At 32.1% G+C, this 7,754-nt stretch overlaps 1 long non-coding RNA gene across 2 annotated transcripts; it reads left to right on the top strand.

Annotated features, from left to right (window-relative positions):
• The first annotated feature begins 206 nt into the window (after positions 1-206).
• Positions 207-6,871, top strand: LOC139691478 (uncharacterized). 2 transcript variants are annotated; one of them, XR_011701598.1, is made up of 3 exons: positions 207-219; positions 4,687-4,826; positions 6,277-6,871. It is a non-coding gene; the product is annotated as an uncharacterized lncRNA (long non-coding RNA). The 2 variants fall into 2 exon arrangements; XR_011701597.1 differs by lacking the exon at positions 207-219 and adding an exon at positions 233-350.
• The last annotated feature ends 883 nt before the right edge of the window (positions 6,872-7,754 follow it).

The following is a 7,754-nucleotide window of genomic DNA, read 5'->3' as shown; positions in this document are numbered from 1 at the left end:
CCGTCCGCGTCCTCGCCGGCGCCGGCGCTCCACGTGGCGGGCGGAGGTCGGCCGTCGACGCACTCCTCCTCTCCCCCGCAGCAGCAGATGGGGCCAGCCTCCCACTACGGGTGCGTGTACGGAGGAGGGGAAGGAGGAGTGGGTGGGGAGGGCGTGGGAGTGGTCGGAGGTGGGATGGGGGAGGGGATCGGAGGAGGAGGGAGAGTGGGCGGTGAGGAGGTATGGCCAGCCACGGCGAGTGAGCATCGCCACCACATCCTCCACAACCATCACCACCAACACCACCATAGCAACCACCACCACCACCAACACCAGTACTATCCCTATTATCACCACCACCACACCCCCCAGTGAGTGCTGCTTTATTTTTTGTTTATTTTCCCTGCGCCTGCATTCCTAGAGAGAGCTCGTTTTGTTTAGTTCCATGTGGTCCATGATAGAATATTCTTTTTTTGCCTTGGCATGCATTGGCTTTCATGTTTTTAGTCGTAAACTTGAGTCGCATCATTATAAATAGTTCATAACTTATAAGTACTGGCAATGATAATTCTCAAGATACATTCGTGGGAGAAATATAAAACAATTATGAGAAGTATTTGGATCTATGCCACTCATCATATTTTATTTCATAGGTATATCATGATGCATGATGAAATTCACTGGTAAAATTGTGGTAAATGGAGAGAACAAATCAGTTTAAATTTACCTCCAAACTCTGTGGGGAAGTTAGGGTTCACATTATCATTGCTGGTATATGCCACTTATTAGATGAATATTATTAAGGTTTTAAATGATTTTCCTACTCATTTTTATTTGAGCTCTAGGGATTTTGGTAAGCATTATGGCTCTTCTTCATAGCACAACATGAAATATATCAATGGATTATCTGTATTTTATGGATGATTAAACCAAAATTCCCTCTAGGAATATGCTAAATTTTAGTGCCTTATGAATAACTGATCATAGTACTTTTCCTCTTGATAAAATTTTTATTTTACGAGTGGGTTTCGATGTATTGCATCATCATCAGGTCAGGAAAAGTGCTTCGATCAGTTATTCATTATATCCGACTTCCACCATAGCATGCCTGAAGCTACTCAATTTGTTTAGTTCTTTATGTTGTATGTATTCATTTTTACTATCAGAGCTATGCATTCAGTGCTTCTTAATGCTTGCTTTGATTTGCTTGTTGTGAGTTCCATTTATGAATATTGATTTTCCCCTCGCTTCTCCTGTGTTACTTTCACTTGGTGATTGTTGTAAATTTCTATCAATATATGGAAATGCTTGGAGAACACCCTTTCATGTGCATAGTGTGTTTAATGGAGTTCATTTTTGTAATTCTTCTAAATCATTTGCTGACCAATCACAGAGGTGAATAATTTAAGTATTTCACTTCAGATTTTAAAAATGAGCATTTCATGAGAGATAAAGTTATTTCGTGACCCAATTTCAATCCAAGTCATTTGGACAATTCTATTAATTTTTTGAACTTGTAATACATACTGAAATTCTTGTTCATCTATTCCTTCTAATGCATTTTAAAAATGTATCCTCTATATATCATTTCTCCCTTGACTGACATATTCCTCAGCTATTTGTAGCTTCCTTAATTGTGTTATCTTAATCAATCATTTTTGTGGGAAAGTTGATTACAAATCATTGAATCTATGGATCATAAACTGACAGTGAAAGATAAAATATTTACCAAATTTCCAATTCACTAATAGAATTAGACTTTATTATTGACAAATATTATGAAATCTTTTTTTAATGCATTTTGGCAATTCAAAGTTTTCTACCAGCCTCATCGTTTTCAATAAAATAATTTTAGGATAGGAAGAAGTAACACTCCATAAAAACATCAAGTAAATAATTAATTTAAAGTTATAGAGCTAAAAATGTACGTATTCAGGATTAAATCACTACCCTTTCATGTTCTATTACTATGGTGACTGCTCAATTCACAGCTGCAATGGACAATTTCCTTCTTATGCTTCTGAGATTCACTGTCATATTCCTCTGTCCAACTTAATTGTTGCTATGGGTGTACATCATGACACGTTTTTGTAACTGTCACCCTTTAATTATCAATCATTTAAATATGAAAACTCAATCTCTGTAGCAATTAGCGAGTTTTTTGGTTAATGCAGGTTGATTAAGAAAATATATTTTTCAATATTAATTGTCATTAATGACGCCTTTTCCATGCTGCCTGTTCAGTACTTTCCAGTATTTAGTGGATATAAATTCTAACTTTCATAATCCATATTAATGGCTGAACTCTTCAAAACCCTTTACATACCACACCAATTCCACTCATTCAAGACATCAATTCATTTCTCATGGTATCTTATATAAAATCAAAATTTCCAATCTCAGTATATGTACTGCCAAAGCAATCTCTGCCATCGGTCACCTCTTCCCTTAATAGCTACTGCTACTATCCAAATTTTAGATGATAATGACAAACTGATATTGATATGAATTGAGTATTTATTCTAATACAGTGAACAGTAAAAACTGAGTCCTTTTTTTGCATATTGCTGTTCCATCACATTATGTTGGCACAGTTCAATGAAAAGCTCATCTGAATTTTTTCTGATTGGCTATTTTAGCATTCAAGTTGACCTTTAATTCCTCTTATTCCATCTCTTCTGTATTCAGTTGTTTTTAAACACATTTGCATTCAGCTATTGTCCACACCCACGAGATAGTTTGGTACTCTAAAATTTATATATAATCATTTAAAAGATGATAAATAATATTGTCCGTCCGTTCCATCTTCCCCAATTATTGTTTTCCCAACAATAGATTTTTATTCCTTCAAGTACCTTCTTTTTTGATCCATTCCATCATTCTACTTCCCCTTGCTCTTCTATAGAAGGATATAATGTGGTTTTTATTCACCTAAATATGATAAAGAGTGACACACTTTCTCATGTTCCAGAGTTTCTCTAATCTTTGCTCGGGCCTTGAAACCAATGAGCATATGACATATTCTAGTGTCATTCCCTACATTAAATGCACCAATGTTTTTTCCACCTTTTATTTCTCTTTTGCCCTCTCACTTGTGATCCTTCTTACCCACAGGTCACCTGTAGGTCACCCATTAGAGTTTTACCCTGGAGAGGCCATAAAACTGTAACAAAATATAGTGTTCTTATGGTAAACTCATAATACTTTAAGTACACCACAGCATAACTACCTTTTCCATCAAATTAATTATTATACAGCATCAAGTTCTTTCTACGTTGAATAGTGACATCTATACTGTTTCATTTTTATTCATTGTTCCAGCCAACTAATATTTTATCATCTATAGATGCCTTCAATTTCATATTTCTTAATCACTCTTTAACCTTTTGTGCATATTTACCACTGATGTGTGAATTTTAAATCACAGTTGATAGTTTATAGATTTTGATTGGATTTATAAAGCTTCTTTTCCCTGAGAAAAATATTTTTATGCTATTGGTTTTGCCTTTATGTGACCTTTTCATAAGCAATAAAACATGCACTCTTTATAGTATAGGCAATTTAATATTTTCCAAGAGTATTTAATGATTTGCACTGACCATCTTTGGATATGTCAGATTATTAAGGCTGAAACTAATCATACCTGCTAAATAACTGCATGTTGAGTGTGTAGATTAACCTTCATTTTAAGCTTTTCCCAGAAACTTTTCAATCAGTTGAATATTGCACTTGCACTGTCTAGTAGCTTAGGTAAATTAGGAAATAGTTATTTAGTAAGTCAGATAAATACATTTCCTCATCATTTCTTCTACCTTTTCTTAGAGAACTGTTTTCCATAACTGAAGTAGAATTTGTATGCTTATTTGATCAGGCCATAGCTAAATGTAATTTTTGTCGTAAAAATATAACTTCATATTTTTAAAAGAAACCACAATTATAATCTATGGTTTGAATCGATGCTTAAGTGCTCTGTTGTGATGGGGAAATGTTACTAATTAAATATATGGCTGTGGTCAGACTTACTGCTGAGTATGTTATTGGTAAATAGGTTTGTGAATGCCTAAAGAACAAAGAGTTCATTACTGTATGTTGACTTGTATTAACTGAATTCAATGTTGGCATTTATTCAATAAACATTGTAAATTGTAATAATTAATGAAGAAAGATCTGAAGTACAATTAACAGGTGTATGATAAATGACAGTTTTATATTGAGAAAAATGCATATATCTAACAATCTTCTTTTCCTGAGTATTAATGGATGTCTTTTTGCTATCCTGTTCTACTGATTTTAAATGTCTACTGATCTTCATATTCCCAAATAATCAATTATTTGATATAGTAATTTGATTTAGTTTTCTGGTGAGGGAAAAATGCATTAGCACTTAAATTCTAATACAACTACTCCCTCTTTAAAAGTGTTTCACAGTGGAACATTTAGTAATTATTCGAAGTATGAATAAAGTCCATGCTGAAATCAAGTGCACTTCTAGATATGACATTGCTTTTTCATTCAATAAATATTGCCCATATTAAACTATTGTCTTTAAACTTGAATTCTATTATTTAATGCCATCAAATAAATTAATAAAAATAGATTAAAAACCTAAAAGTCACCATTTGGTCACATAGGCACGATTTAACCAATTTTATGAATTGTAATTAAGGCAATCTAAGGAGGGCCCATTTTTCTTAACTTACTTTGCAGTGCAGTGGTCAACGACAACGGTTACCCACAGTTAAGTCGGAGCGGAGTCCTTTGCTGTCCATCTCTGAGGTGACAAACACATTACTCAACCATGACTGAAAGTGCCAACAAAGAAACTTCTGCGGTACCTCTTAATCATGGTAATGAGACTTGAACATTCTGCAGCTTGTAGTAACAATTCAGATTGTCGATTTTCTGATGAAATCATTGCTCTGTAGAACTGCCTTAATTAAGTGTATGACACCACCCATGTAAATTTGGGAAAGAACACATGGAGGACCAGTAGCCTTGCTTACATGACACAGATAAATGAAAATAGTCAAGTTCTTTCTCAGTCTTGACTTTTGCAAAAATCAATGTACAATGACCCATGGTTTTCCTGAATGTGGCTCACAGAATTTTAAAACGAAATGACTACATCTCAGCAAGCTCATTTATGAGAAACCTTTGGACATTTAGGTATTGTACAAATGTCCTTCTAATATCTCTCTTTCTGTGAAAATAGTTATATTGACAAAAATAAGTTATTGCGTGATTTAATAAGGAATTATGGACATCTATGTCAGCAAAATCATACATTTGTGTTGTAGGCCATCTTAACTGGTTTCAAGTTAAACAATCTATTTATTTGATACTTATGGTATTTGATACTTCTCTTACCTAATAATTGTCAGAGATGCTTGTAGAATTATGGTAACTACAAGCATAGTAGGGATTGCTTATGGATATTATGTATAGTTATGGATACTCTGTACCCAAAATATCCTAGAAAAAAATCTGTTGTGAAGTTGTTGAAATGTCCTCTAAATGCTGTTTTTTCTCCAATTAAATGCGTATTTTATTCAGATTCCAAGATCATATAAAAGCCCATACCTTGGACTCTTTTCCATAGCAATAAAGAATTATCCCTCTACTGATTTTTCATTTAGTATGTACAAGGTATTATTTTATTATCAATATAATATTGCAGATTTTTTAATGTTTTGCTGACATTCTAAAGTATTTATTAGTCAAAAATCTTAAAAGGCATGGCTTTCAATTAACCATATAAAAATACAAAAATCATAGATATTATATAATAGAAAAGTTATTAATTGACTGACAATTATTTGCAAAACAATGATTTATTTAAGGTCAAATTAATTTATTTGGGAAAATGAATTGCATGTTTTATACTGGTTAATTGCTACTAATACAACTGTTTTTAGGATTGTCCTTGTTTTTTTAAGCAGGGTTACCTGTTGTCATAAAAATTAAAATTTATTTTCTTAGTTCAAAATCCACCCTGCTGTGTAAAAAAGTTCTCATCAGTCAAATCAGTATTCTAAATACCGAGAGATCATATCAAATGATAATATAAATTATTTTACCCTGACAAATAAACAACTGTGGATATAAATCTGTTGAATTCATTAGCCAAAGGAAGAATTATTATATTTGATGGAAGAAAAAATCAATCTGGAACAAAGTAATCTGTAATGGTTTACACTTATATTCAGTGGACATATTTAAATACATAGGATGTCAAAATTCATGATGTATAAAAATCAAATAGCTTTAATTAATGAGGACTCATTTTTCTCCATACAGGTTGCACCAATTAAAATATCAGGTCATGGAATCATGGCAGAAATGGAAGACCAGGAGGGTAAAACAGCAAGATTTATGCTAAGGATCAAAATTGATTAAAATTTATGATCAAATTTCTTAACTCCATTGCTGTTAAGTGTCTACCTGTGCATGTCTCTGTATGCTGTTTTTTTCAAATATCGTCAGTTGCATTCATTTACATAATTATACATATTTTGTGTTTACTGTGATACATGTTCAACTATAATATTAAGTGGCTGTAAAATATAGTAGGTTTAATATGTATATTGCAAATCATGGCGTTTAATATCACTGTATGAATCAAAGATTATGCATAGAAAGTTATTTTCCCTCATTCAAGTCTTTCAATGAAAGCATAATCATTACAGGTATTTTAAAATGAAAGTACATGCATTCTAGTTGTTATTACAAAATGTTCACATATCATTAATCACTTGTAAATTAGAATTAATATCTGGTAATTTTGTTCTGCTGATACTTGTCCAGATGTATAATGAATCATTTTTATAATATTTACTTTGTAAAGAAAAGATAAATTCTGTTTGATACATGATAAAAAATACATTTAAATGATCATGGAATTGCTTATATCTTGGAACATAGTTTCTCCTTGTGGTATATCCTGCATAAGTGAAAACGTAACATTTTATCAACACTTTTTAAATTAAGTGTGACAATTTTAAATATGCATATATAAATATATATATATATTCACAATGAGTTCATGACTGATGGAATGAACTTATCATGCAGTTTTTTTAATGAGTCCTGGTACATAAATAGAAGAATAAATTATTCATGTCTGAGTTGCCTTCATGGAAATGTTTAAATGGTGAAAAATTATAAATCAATATTGTTTCTACAAGTCTAAATCATTTAAATGATAAAAAATCTATTCTTGTGAAATTAAATATTTCTTACAAAGACATTTAATATATGACAAAAATCTATACATCTTTACAGGCACATCATTTTCTCTTGTCCTTATGAAGTACACAGAGGGCACACTACTGTTGTTCTCATAAAAAAACAGGCTTTGAGATTTCCATGGCAATATTTGTGAAATTCCCTAATTGCTTTTTGACAAATTTTAAAATCATGAGTGTCCATTTGTGTATATGTATGTATGTGATTGGCATTTTGTGGGCACCCTTTTCAGAAATTATTATCTGAGAAACCCAAAATATTTTCATTTTTTTACCAGAAAAAAACTTCTGATTAGAAATCGATGTATTTCAAAGTTGTAGATAAAACATTTATTCTATAACCCCATCTTTTCCATATTTTTCCCATTTTGTCTGATTTTCATGATTTAGTGAAAGTTTTATTTATAACTGATTTTCCTAATATCCTCAATTTCCAGATATTTTATTTTTTCATATTCCTCAGCACCACTTTCACAGTTGACATGTAGAGTTTTCCTAAAACATAATTCTACAGCTGTTTTAATTCATCCG

The sequence above is a fragment of the Hetaerina americana genome, unplaced genomic scaffold (assembly GCF_022747635.1).
Source record: "Hetaerina americana unplaced genomic scaffold, ioHetAmer1.1.p SCAF_36, whole genome shotgun sequence".
Lineage (NCBI taxonomy): Eukaryota > Metazoa > Arthropoda > Insecta > Odonata > Calopterygidae > Hetaerina > Hetaerina americana.
Note: the sequence above shows the minus strand (reverse complement) of the source record. Positions and strands in the feature narration are given on the sequence as shown.